Source organism: Gossypium arboreum, chromosome 9, assembly GCF_025698485.1.
Source record: "Gossypium arboreum isolate Shixiya-1 chromosome 9, ASM2569848v2, whole genome shotgun sequence".
NCBI classification, from domain to species: domain Eukaryota; kingdom Viridiplantae; phylum Streptophyta; class Magnoliopsida; order Malvales; family Malvaceae; genus Gossypium; species Gossypium arboreum.
In genome coordinates, this window is record NC_069078.1 from 41,282,591 (window position 1) to 41,297,043 (window position 14,453).

The window sequence follows — 14,453 nt, forward strand, 5'->3', positions numbered from 1 at the left end:
TTTTTAATGAAAATAGCAAAAAAGTGAGCTATGAGAGTATATCTAGTCAATAAACTTAGGCCTAGTTTACTATTACTTTTGAGAAGTGCTTTTAAAAAGTGTCGTGAAAAAGTGATTTTGAGAAATAAAATGTTCATAATGTTCATTTTAGATATGGTGTTATCTGATAACACATATGCATTTAAGTAATATTCAAATTAGTTAATATTATGATATTTTAGTAAGAATATAAAAATAATTTTATTATAATTTGTTGTTAATATTTTAATATATGAAATATAAATTTTAAATGTTTTTAACCAATTAATATCAATTAATTAAAAGTTTAATTGAATATATAAACTATATTTTAAATATTAAAATATAACTATTAAAATTTAAATTATATAATATTATCCTTTGTTTCTAAAAGCGCTTTTGCCAAAACCAAAAGCTAAAAAAAAAAAAGAGTGGTTTTGCTTTTGGGTTCAAAAGCGCTTTTAAAAACACTTCTAATTCTAAAAGTTGTTTGTTTAGAATTGTTTATTGTTCTAAAAATGCTTTTGAAAAGAAATGCAATGCTAAACTGAGTCTTATTTATAAGGTTAATATGAGATATGAGGGTGTTCTCTATTTGATGTAAGATTAAAAATAACTATTTAAAAAATAGTAAAGAATTTGAAATTTATTTATAAGGTAAATTTGAGCATGTGAGTGCTCTCTAACCAATGTGGGATTAAAATTAACTTTTTTAGGGATTAAATGTAACATCCCTAACCTGAATTTGTTGCCGGAACAGGGTTATGGAGTATCACCGGAGATCACAAATCAAACAAACAGAAATTTCAAACATTTCATAACACGTATAATTATGTACATAATTTGACCAAATAAGCCAACAATCTTCCAAGCAATTTGCATTAGTTCATACCACTTAGCTTACTTACCATAACATACCAAAACTTCTCAATTTGTACAAATTATACCTGCAACATCCTGAATTAGGGCCTAGTCGGAACAGTGGTTTCGAGACCACAAATTCGAAGTAGAAATAATTATTTTATGATTATTAGGAGGTCTATGATATGATTGCATGCTTGTGTGAAAAATTTCATGAAGAAATTTCATTAATAAAGTGTCTAATTTGAAGTTAGGGACTAAATTGAATAAGTTGCAAAATATGTGTTCTAGAAGCTTCAAGCATGAAATTGCATTGGATTATAAATTAGAAGGTCTTAAATATCAATTTAACCAATTTCTATAATTTTGGACAAAATTGGGCATGAATAAGAGAAATTGGAAAAAAATACCTTAAGGGCATTTTTGTCTTTTGGTAAAAAAAGAATAAAAAGGGAAAAATCAAGTCAAAATTGTGTCCATCTTCCTCATTGTGTGCCGAAATTTGCAAGGGTTCCATAGCTAGGGTTTTCAACTTTTCAAGCTTGATTGTAAGTACTCCCTAGCCTCGTTTTTTTATGTTCTTTGCATTTTTGAAGTCCTTAAAGCATGATCTATCCATTTCTAGCCATATTTTGAGCTAAGGTTCATGTATGAAATTTGACCCATGTGTGACATGTTTGTATTTTGATGTTTAATGGAAGAATATAAAAGCATGATGGTTTAGATAGGTGATATGTTGACATTACAAAGGCATGAATTAATAATGTTTATGAGTAATTGAGTGACTAAATATACTATGTTACATGCCATCAAAGATGAGTGAGTGAATGAGCATTTAAGGGTGACAAATGGCTTGGAAAATAGCTTCAAAGTTATCCACACGAGTAGACACGGGCGTGTATCTAGGCCGTGTGTAACACACGGTCTGCCTTATGGGCGTGTGACTCTATCGTGTGTCCTCTGCACTCTAATTAATGCAAAACCGAATGCTCAATAGTAAACACACAGTCGTGTGTCTCAGCCATGTGGAGGACACTGCCTTAGGATATGGGCGTGTGCCCAAGCCATGTGAAATTTGCACTTAATTTCGAGAATTTAATTCACCACACGGCCTAAGCACACGGGCGTGTGACTTGGCCATTTAACCTTATTTTGGTTGATGACGTCATAGTCAAAAAGTTACACGGGCTGAAGACACGGGCGTGTCCCAAGCCACACTGGCGTGTGTGACCACACGGCCTACCCACACGGGCGTGTGACTCTCTAAAATAAGAAAATTTTCTAAAGTTCTAGGTTTAGTCCCGAGCCGCTTCCGATGTATGCTTCGGGATCGTAGGCCTTTTATAAGGGACAATTTGCATGTGATTGAAAATTTTTAAATTTGGATGAAATTTTATAGATCGACATTGTATGATTGTTTACGTTTAAGTCCGGTAATGCCTCAAACCCAGTCCCAGCGTCGGATACGGGTAAGGGGTATTACATTTAGTCGTATTAGAGCTACGGATTTGATTTCTCAGACTAACGTGGCATGTGTACAAGTTTAGCTGTACATGATATATATATTATGATAGTGTGATGACTCTTGACTATTTTAAAATGTGTTTTCATATAGTAAAAGGATCCTTACAGAGTAATGGTGGATGATGTTCAACGTAATATGCCTGCACCCGCTGAAAGGGCAACGCCGTCTGATAGTAGACCCCCTTCAGTTAGTCGAGGAGAATGAGGTAGTGAAGTCTTTCTCCATATGATGGATGCCTGGTACACGAAGTTTGTTCGAACGAACCCGAATGCTCAACCCCCTCCACCCCACCTATTCCTCAACCTATCCCCGTAGCACCCAAGGTATGGACTTCGTGAGACTGAATAGACCTTTAGTTGATAAGATTAGGAAACAAGGAGCCGAAGAGTTCCAAGCTAGTAAAGAGGATGACCCTGAGAGGGTAGAGTTCTGGCTCGAGAATACCATTAGGGTGTTTGATGAGTTATCATGCACACCTGAGGAATGCATGAAGTGTGTTGTGTCCCTCCTGAAAGACTCAGCTTATCAGTGGTGGAACACTCTTGTGTTGGTGGCACCAAGTGAGAGAGTTAACTAGGAATTCTTTCAAAAAGAATTCCGTAAGAAGTACATTAGCCAAAGATTTATTGATCAAAAAATGAAAGAATTCCTTGAGTTAAAATAGGGTCGAATGACAGTAACAGAATATGAGTGTGAATTTGTAAGACAGAACAAATACGCTCGAGATTGTATATCGACTGAGGCTATCATGTGCAAAAGATTTGAAGATGGATTAAATGAAGACATCCGGTTGTTGGTGGGTGTTCTTGAACTGAGAGAATTTGTTGTGCTCGTAGAAAGAGCTTGTAAAGCTGAGGAATTAGCTAAAGAGAAGAGAAAAGATGAGTTAGAGTCTCGAGATTTGAAGAAGAGACAGATGAGTAAATCATTTTAGTCTTTAACTAAGAACTTGAGAGAGTTTAATACTCGATTGAGTGTTTCAGTTGGGTTTTCAATCAGGAACCATGGAAAACAGTATACCGGTCATAAGACTCAAACTACTTCGACAGCGAGTGTGGGTAACGCTTGACCTAATAGACCTGAGTGTCAACATTGTGGCAGACATCACCTCAGTGAATGTTGGATGAATAGCCGGGCATGTTTCAAGTGTGGTTCACATGATCATTTTATCAAGGATTGTCCTGATACAGTTGAAAAGGAAAAATTTCAGAGTGCAAAATCGGGTAATGCTCCTTCTAGAGGGAGACCACAGAAGAATCCGGGAAATGGAACTAGTTGTAATAGCCCTAATTTGACCCTAGTCGGAAAGTGGTTTCGGGACCACAAAACCAAGTCATAAAAAAATAATTAACTGTTATATTCTATGCTTATAGTATGTGTACATGCAAGTGTGAAAGTTTCATGCTTTAATTTTGTCATTTGTATGTGAAATTTATTAAATAGGACTTAGGTGAGACAATTGTGAAATATGTTAGGTTAATTTTAAAGTGGCCTATTAATGCATAAATACAAAAGATGGACTTGCATGTCAAATATCTATTTTGTTGTGTAATGGTAAGCCATGATGTGGTTTTATTTAGAATATATGTATTGTTTATTAGTGAAGTGGCTTTATATTTTATAGTATTAATGTATATAAAAAATAATAGAAAAGAGGTGATGAAAACAAAGCTTCATATTTTTTGGTTCTTCTTGGCGAATTGAAGAAAGAAAAAGGGACAAGATTTTCGGTCACTTTAAGCTTGGGAAGGTTAGTAAATTATGTTAGTTTTTGAAATTTTAAGCTTGATTTTAGTTAATTAGATAGTTTCATACATAGCCCATGTCAAAATTTTGAAATTTGGTGATGATTTGAGCATTCGGTTTTGGTTATTAAAGGAGGAGATTGGATTATAGTCTTTATGTTTCTGAAGAATTGTTGAAGAGGAAGGTTGGAGTTAGTTAAGTTATAAATTTTAATACTCATGAGTACTATAGCCGAACATAAATTTACTTAATGACTTGAACAAATACCGTGTGGATGTTTGAAATGAATGAATTTGAGGTTTGTTCATATTTGGGATTCGGCTTTGTGCATAACTTTTAAGAGTTTGATTTTGAATAATTTGAGTATTGGAATGTAAGTAATGTTATGCATAGGTTAAATTTTTGTATTTGGCTTTTGTAGTATATATGTATGATTAATCCATTTTTTTTCTTTTCTTTTGCAAATGATATATATAGGGGGATAAATATTAAGACTATTGTTGACTTGTGTTTAGTGATATTCGGCCAAGGACTAAATGTGCTTGCTTATTCGGTTTAAGTAAAGTAAATGTGATCGGTGGATATGATTAGGTTGTGGTTTATTATAGACTTGTTTTGATTGTATAAATTAGCTTATAAATTGGTTTGGAAATAATAAATAATGAGCATGCTTTGTGGCTTATATGATAATGTGTCGTGATATTAACTTAGCTAGTCGAATGGATGAGGAATGAATTTGATATATATATTAGGTAACATTGACGAGTTGTTTAGCATATGGGTTTTGTATATTGGTTCGGCAATTAAGCTAGAAAAATAATTTTCGGTAACATGGTATCTATGCACATATATATATATAAGGTATCTTAAGTATATTTGTCCATTTGATAAGGTTGACTAATAGTTCAAGTAAGGATTACTCCATTCGATATGTACATGAATTGAAGTAATAGGTTTGGTAATCAGCTTATGACATACGGGTAATATCATATGTCCGATTATAAGTTAAATACTCGATAGTTGTGGTTCATTGGATATAATGTTTGAATATTGTTTTGAAAAAAATTGATATTTGTATTTAGTAAAGTTGAATAAGTCATTAAATAAATCTATTTGTTTTAATTAAGCTCAAGAGCAAAGAGGTCTAAATCGAGATAAGGAAAGGAAAAAGCAGTCGAGTAGCCTATCTGCAACTGTTCAAAATATCCGAGGTAAGTTTTGAGTAGTTTCCTTTAATATATAATTGATGCTGGTTTATAAGAGTCTAATAGGTGAATTGAAATTCAGTTAGCACTTGTACAAAGTTGTTTAATAAACAATGCGTGTATATGACTTTGAGGTCGATGGTAACTTTGAGTTTAAGCTTGAATGGCAAAATGATTGTGTGATATTAGGTATAATTTTTGAGTTGAAATTTTAATGATGATGTGCCTATTGAACTTATATCCGAATGTATTAAATGATTACTAAGTGATAGGTTGATTGAGATGTGTTAAATATATAACTAAGTAAGCATGGTATTGGAAAAATATCCGGACTTGAAGTCCGCAGGCTTTATGCTGGAAATATATCCGGACTTGAAGTCCGTAGGCTTTATGCTGGAAATATATCCGGACTTAAAGTCCATGAGCTAAGTCTGGAAAAATATCCGGCTAAGTCCGAAGGCATTCGTCTTTGGTATTATATCCGGCTAAGTCCGAAGGCATTCGTCTTGGTGCTATATCCGGGCTAAGTCCGAAGGCATTCGTCTTTGGCGTTATATCCGGGCTAAGTCCCGAAGGCATTCGTGCTGGTATTATATCCGGGCTTAAAGTCTCGCATGTTTTGTGTTGATGATTTGATTTTGGTTTTAAATCTAGCAGACTTAATGCCGATGATTGGAGTAAGATTATGACTTCGAATGTTTGTAGTAAACTGCCATTGAATATGTTCAATACATTAAGTTGGTCAAGTATGTATTATATACTTTTATATGTTAATTGATCGGAATTGAATCATGAATGCGAAATGAGAAGTATATGTGACAATCTCATATGTGTATATGTGTATTCAGTTATGGTGAAATGTTATATGAGATTGATTTGGTGATATACATATTAAATAATATGAATCCAAAGAATGGGTAACAAATCTGCTTGGGACAGCAGCAGTAACGTGATTTCGAAAAATCACCATAAATTGTGGAAGTTGAGTTAGAGGCTGAATAAATTATGTCATGAAATCTTAATGAGTCTAGTTTTTATAAAAGAGACCGTGTAAGCAAAAGAGTTTCCAATAATGAGATATTTGAAGTGGTGTGAACAGAGTCAAAATAACTTCGAGGTCCCCATTACATTTTCAGAAAATCATTATAAATGGTACAAAAATGGTTATAAGATAAAATTTATATTCTTAGACTCCCTAATGAGTCTAGTTTCAAATGAAATAAACGATAACATATTTGAATTCTTTATAATGAGAAATTTGATTAAATAGTGAAGAGTGGTCGATTAGTCAAAGCGGTGAAATAGGGAAACTTCAATAAAACCTGGTATTGATTGGTCAAACCAAAATTCTGAAAATTTGATGGATGGAAGATATATGAGTCTATTTTCAGGTAAAATTAACGGCACTTGATTTGGCGTTTCTTAGCTCGATTATAAATAATTTAGTGACTGTTGCTCGGGAAGACACTTGTAGTGAATTTGTGATTTTGTTGCAAACATGGTTAAAACTTGTTAATGAGATGCTTTTCGAGTTCTTATGATCTTATTTGTAATTTCAATATTTGGTTTTAATTGAGTTCAGATTCAAGTGAGGTGAATTTGCTAAATATGCATTATGTTCATGGATACTTGGCCAAAATGGCAATTATCTAGGAATGATTTCTTGAAAATTTGAATAATCAATCTATAAGTAAATTAATTGTTTACATTGCTTAAAACTTACTAAGCATTGAAGCTTATTCCGTGTTCTCTTTTCCATTTCTTATAGGTATATACTTTAGCTCGAGTTGGAAGGGCCGGAGATATCATCACACTATCTAGTCATTATGTGAGTTGAGAAGATTGTATATCATCATGGTTTAAGGCATGTATAGGATAGACTATAGGTAGAATGATATTTCGACTTTGTATACATTATAGCCATGTGAATATGGCTTGCTCATTTTGTTTAGAGAAGCCTTATAATTGAACTAATGTGGTGAAATGTTTTAGTTATAACTTGATAGTAGTTAATTTGTTATTAGATATTCGGTTATGTTTTGATAGTGAGTCATTTTAGAAATTTATAAGAGCTCTTATGGAAAATCAATGAGACATGTTTGCATTGTTGATAATTTATGTCTGGTAAGTATATTTGACCTTATAGAAGTTTTGTTTAGTCAAGTAATACCTTATAACCTTATTCCGGCAACAGATATAGGTTAAGAGTGTTACACGAGTAGTAAGAGTGTACCTAGGGAACCAGCTGTGAGATTCGCGGGTAGAGCACCTGCGAGGATTACGCCATTCGAGCTAGCAAAGAGGCTTCATCCCCTGATGTGATTACGAGTACTTTTTCTTTCTATGATACTTATGTTGTTGCTTTGATTGATCCGGGATCTACCCATTCGTATGTATATGTGAAATTGGTGTCTAGCATGAATATACCCGTTGAGTCTACAGAATCCGTGATAAAAGTGTCAAACCCTCTAGGCAAGCATGTGATAGTTGACAAATTATGTAAGAATTGTCTTTTAATCATTAGAGGTTATTGTTTTCAAGCTAATCTCATGCTTTTTCCGTTTAATAAATTTGATATAATACTTGGTATGGATTGGTTGACCATGCATGATGTAGTAGTAAATGGTGGAAGGAAAATCATTGAATTGAAATGTGAAAGTGGTGACATTCTTCGGGTTGAATTAGATGAATCGGATAGCTTGCCTGTAGTGATTTCTTCTATGACTGCTCAAAGATGTTTGAAAAAAGGTATGAAGCTTATCTTGCCTTTATGTTGAATACGAAGGAGTTTGAGTTGAAAATTGAGTCAGTGACGGTAGTCTGCGAATATCCAGATGTGTTTCCGGAAGAGTTGCCCAGATTGCCTCCAATTAGGAAAGTTGAGTTTGGCATTGAATTAGTTTCGGGTACTGCACCTATTTCGATTACTCCGTATAGGATGGCTCAGACAGAGCTAAAGGAGTTAAAAGTCTAGTTACAATAGTTAACGGATAAAGGTTTCACGAGACCCAGTTATTCTCCGTGGGGCACACCGGTGCTATTTGTGAAAAAGAAAGATGGTTTAATGAGATTGTACATTGACTACTGACAGCTCAATAAGGTAACCATAAAGAACAAGAACCCCTTACCTAGAATCGATGACTTGTTTGACCAATTGAAAGGAGCCACAGTATTTTCAAAGATAGACTTGAGGTCCGGTTACTACCAGTTGAGAGTTAAAGATTCAGACATACCAAAGACTATATTTCGGACGAGATATGGTCACTATGAATTTTTGGTTATGCCTTTTGGTTTAAAGAATGCTCCTTCGGTATTTATGGATATAATGAACTGTATTTTCTAACCATACTTAGATAAATTTGTGGTTGTTTTTATTGACGATATACTAATTTATTCTTGTGATGAGGCCGAGCATGACGAACATTTAAGAACGATTTTGCAAACTTTGAGAGACAACCAATTGTATGCTAAGTTTAGTAAAAGTGAGTTTTGGCTTCGAGAAGTCGGATTCTTGGGACATATTGTTTCGGGTGATGGCATTCGAGTAGATTCAAGTAAGATTTCGACTATTGTTGAATGGAAACTGTCGAGGAATGTGTCAGAGTTTAGAAGCTTCTTAGGCTTAGTCGGTTATTACAGATGGTTTGTTAAAGAATTTTTCATGATTGTTACTCTGATGATGAGATTGTTAGAGAAAGATGTTAAGTTCGAATAGACAAAAAAATGGCAACAGAGTTTTGAGAAACTAAAGGTATTGTTGACTGAGGCTCCAATTTTAGTACAACCTGAATTGGGAAAAGAATTTGTGGTTTAAGTGATGCATCTTTAAATGGATTGGGTTGTGTGCTTATGCAAGAAGGCAATATGATAGCTTATGCCTCGAGGCAGTTGAAACCGCATGAGAAGAATTATCCAACACACGATTTGGAATTGGCTACCATTGTGTTTAAGTTGAATATTTGGAGACATCATTTGTATGGTGAGAAATGTCATGTGTATACTGACCATAAAAGTCTAAAGTACTTGATGACTCAAAAGGACTTGAAGTTACAACAACTGAGATGGTTAGAATTGATAAAATATTATGAGCTAGTGATTGATTATCACCCAGGAAAGGCGAACGTGGTTGCCGATGCCTTGAGTAGGAAATCCTTGTTTGTATTGAGGGCTATAAACACTCAGTTCCTTGTTAGATGATGGTTCGATTCTAGCTGAGTTAAGAGCTAGACCAATGTTTCTTCAAGAGATTTATGAAGCTCAGCAAAGTGACGAAAATTTGCAAGCTAAAAGAGTCCAATGTGAAACGGGTATGGAATCAGATTTTAGGATTAGTTCCAATGGTTGCTTAATGTTTCGAGATAGGATTTGTATTCCTAAGAATACCGAGTTGATTCAGAAGATTTTGGTTGAGGCCCATAGTGGTCGTTTGTCTATGCATCCGGGTAGTACGAAAATGTACAATGATTTGAAGAAATTATATTAGTGGCTGAGTATGAAAAGAGATATTTCTGAGTTCGTTTCGAGATGCCTGATTTGTCAACAAGTGAAAACTATACACCAAGTACCTTCAGACTTACTTCATCCTGTGATGGTCACCCAGTAGAAATGAGACCGTATTACTATGGATTTCATGACGGGCTTGCCTTTGACACCAAGAAAGAAAAATGTTGTATGGGTTGTTGTTGATCGATTGATAAAGTCAGCTCATTTTATACCGGCAAGTATCGAGTATTCACTTGACAAGCTAGCCGAGTTGTATATTTCAGAAATAGTAAGGTTGCAAGGAGTGCCTTTTATCAATTATATTGGATAGAGATCTGAGGTTCACTTCGCGATTTTGGAAGAAGTTGTAGGAGACTTTAGGTATAAAATTGAATTTTAGTACCGCTTTCTATCTGCAGACCGACGGTCAGTCTGAGCGAGTAATTCAAATTCTTGAAGATATGCTGCGGTGTTATGTTCTTGATTTCCAAGGTAACTGGGAAAAGTATTTATTGTTGGTAGAATTTGCTTACATAATAGTTTTCAGTCTAGTTTGAAAATGGTGCCTTATGAGGCATTGTGTGGGCGTAAGTGTCGAATACCTTTGTATTAGACCAAACTCAGAGAGAATCAGATTCACGAAGTTAATTTAGTTAGAGAAACCGAAGAAAAAGTAAAGGTAATACATGATTGTTTGAAAGCCGCTTAGGATAGACAGAAATCGTATGCGGATTTGAAACGGAAAGAGATTAAGTTTTAGGTCGATGATAATGTATTTTTGAAAGTGTCTCCATGGAAAAACGTTTTGAGATTTGGTAGGAAAGGCAAATTAAGTCTACGTTTTATTAGACCGAATGAGATCACCGAGAGAATAGGGCCGGTTGCCTATCGGTTAGCCTTACCATCTGAATTGGAAAAGATTCATGATGTGTTCCATGTGTCTATGTTACGTCGATACCGATCTGATCCTTCGCATGTGATTTCACAGAAAGAGGTCGAGAGCTGACCGGATATGACTTATGGCAAAGAACCGATTAAGATTTTGGCCCAGGAAGTCAAACAATTGAGAAACAAAAGTATTGCCCTTGTAAAATTTTTATGGCAAAGACATGGGGTTGAAGAGGCTACATGGGAGACCGAGGAAAACATGAGAAACCAATACCCAAACCTTTTCACCGGTAAGATTTTAGAGGACGAAAATCCCTAAGGAGGAAGAATTGTAACATCCTGAATTAAGGCCTAGTCAGAATAGTGGTTTCAAGACCACAAATCCGAAGTAGAAATAATTATTTTATGATTATTAGGAGGTCTATGATATGATTACATGCTTGTGTGAAAAATTTCATGAAGAAATTTCATTGATAAAATGTCGAATTTGAAGTTAGGGACTAAATTGAATAAGTTGCAAAATATGTGTTCTAGAAACTTCAAGCATGAAATTGCATTAGATTATAAATTAGAAGGTCTTAAACAGCAATTTAACCCATTTCTATAATTTTGGATAAAAATGGGCATGAATAGGAGAAATTGGAAAGAAATGCCTTAAGGGCATTTTTGTCTTTTGGTAAATAAAAGAATAAAATGGGAAAAATCAAGTCAAAATTTTGTCCATCTTCCTCCTTATGTGCCGAAATTTGCAAGGGTTCCATAGCTAGGGTTTTCAACTTTTCAAGCTTTATTGTAAGTGCTCCTTAGCCCCATTTTTTATGTTCTTTGCATTTTTGAAGTCCTTGAAGCATGATCTATCCATTTCTAGCCATATTTTGAGCTAGGGTTCATGTATGAAATTTGACCCATGTGTGACGTGTTTGTATTTTGATGTTTAATGGAAGAATATGAAAGCATAATGGTTTGGATAAGTGAAATGCTGACATTACAAATGCATGAATTAATCATGTTTATGAGTAATTGAGTGACTAAATATACTATGTTACATGCCATAAAAGATGAGTGAGTGAATGAACATTTAAGGGTGACAAATGGCTTGGAAAATAGCCTCAAAGTTGTCCACATGGGTAGACACACGGGCGTGTGTCTAGGCCGTGCGTGACACACGGTCCGCCCATGAGCGTGTGACCCTGCCGTGTGTCCCCTGCACCCTAATTAATCAAAACAGAATGCTCAGTAGTAAACACACGGGTAGAGACACGGCCGTGTGTCTCAGCCGTGTGGACGACATGGCCTTAGGATATTGGCGTGTGCCCAAGCCGTGTGAAGTATGCACTTAATTTCGAGAATTTAATTCGCCACAAGGCCTAAGCACACGGGCATGTGACTTGGCCGTGTGACCTTATTTTGGTTGATGATGTCATAGTCAGAGTGTTACACGGGCTGAAGACACGGGCATGTACCAAGCCACACGAGCGTATGTGACCACACGGCCTACCCACACGGGTGTGTGACTCTCCAAAATAGGAAAATTTTCTAAGTTTTCTCAAAGTTTTCTAAAGTTCTCAGTTTAGTCCCGAGCCGCTTCCGATGTATGTTTTAGGCCTCGTAGGCCTTTTATAAAGGACAATTTGCATGTGATTGAAATTTTTTAAATTTGGATGAAATTTTATGGATTAGCATTTTATGTTTGTTTTCGTTTAAGCCCGGTAATGCCTCGAACCTAGTCCCGGCGTTGGATACAGGTAAAGGGTGTTACAATACCATTCTGAACTAGCATCAATATACATGTATGCCTTCCACAACAAAGCACCAATTCACATCAAACTATATGACATATCTAATATGCACATTCAAGAACTATTTCACTTTTCATAATTCAACCCCAATTCATACCACATATCAACCATATTAAGACAACTTATACACATCTAAAATATACCAAACACAAGCAAAATAAGTGGTCATAATCACAACAAAACATATAGGCCAATATTAGCGAAAATAACCTATACACGCCATTATAACCAAAAAATAACCTATACATGCCATTATAACCAAACTCAAACCAACCAAAAGTACTGAGTAAGCCAATGGATAGTGTGATATAGCTTTGACAAGCTTCCAACCTGAACGAGCTTCTGATTCACTATAAAACACGAAAAATAACATAGAGTAAGCATTTAAGCTTATTAAGTTCGTATAACATAGAATTTAACTTACCATTTAGTCACAAATTAGGTAAGTAAACATAGCATATCCTAACTCAATTTGGCCAAATGCCTAAGCACATATTCACCAACATGTTAGCCATGTAAAACACATATAATAGCCAATAAACATGGCTGAGCATAACCACTAAGCAGGTTTCATATACATGTATCATCCATTTCATGTTTCAATATATTATGTAATATCATTTCCATGTATTTCATGTATATACCTGTAATAGTTCGTATCGAACTCATATTGTCTCGTAATAGAACATTGCCCTTTAAACTATTTAGAATATCGTTGGATACTTGGGATAGCTCATACATAGTGTGCTAAACTGTAATCTGTCAATTCCTGTACATGTATGCTCTCACGAGCTGTGAACCGATAAGCTTTCACGAGTTGTGAATCGGTAAGCTCATATGAGCTGTGGTGTGTCCGCAACACATGCAGGACTTCAACCAAATCGATAACCCTAATTATATGTCATTTGTATCCTACGAATTCCTAAGGTTCAAATGGGACTCGGTAATCGTCGTACATCCCCGAATATGTGATCTGTATTTATTCATGGCAATTATACAAATCACATACATATAATTCAATTAAAACATATAAGTACTCAATTTAATTTCATGGACTTACCTCGACGAGTATACGTAGATACGGAGGCGATTAATTTGAGATTTTCTCTTTGTCTTGATCTAACTCCGTACGACGTCTGGCTGGATCTATATGGATAAATTTAACTCAATTCAATATATTTCATATTCAATTTAGTCTAACACATATTTTTGAAAAATTATCATTTTACCCATATACTTTTAATTTCTTTTCAATTTAGTCCCTGGGCTCGAAAAATGGAATTCATGCAATTTAACCCTTACCCAAACCTAGAAAATTTTTATACATATTAGTAGCAGCCTATATATTTTATAAATTCACAAATTTTACCATGAATTTATCATATTTTTCAATTTAGCCCCTAATTAATAATTTCATCAAAAATTCCTTTACAAAAGTTGTTTATCTAACAATAACCATTCATTTTTTTATCATCAAACTTCAAAACTCATGAACATGCATCAACAGAAAAACCCTAATGTGTTAACAGTTTCACAAATTAGTCCTTAAGCTAGCTAGATTAAGCTACAACGATCCCGAAAATGTAGAAATCATAAAAAATGGACAAAAATGCATACCTAATTGAAGAAACAAAGGTGGCCGAATGAAGCTTCATCCATGGCTTCCTTTTGTTTGAATATTCGGTTGAAGAGAGGAAAATAAAGATGAAAGCTTTAATTTGTTTTATTTATTTTATCATTAATTTACTTGTTTACTATTTTACCATTAAAAACATTCATATTTACACTAAATTCCAAGCCAACATCCTCCACTATCTCATTAATGGGCTAAATACCATATAAGGACCTCCACTTTAAAGTTCTATAACTATTTAATACCTTTAGCTATTAGAAGTCAACTTTGCACTTTACGCGATTTAGTCATTTTTA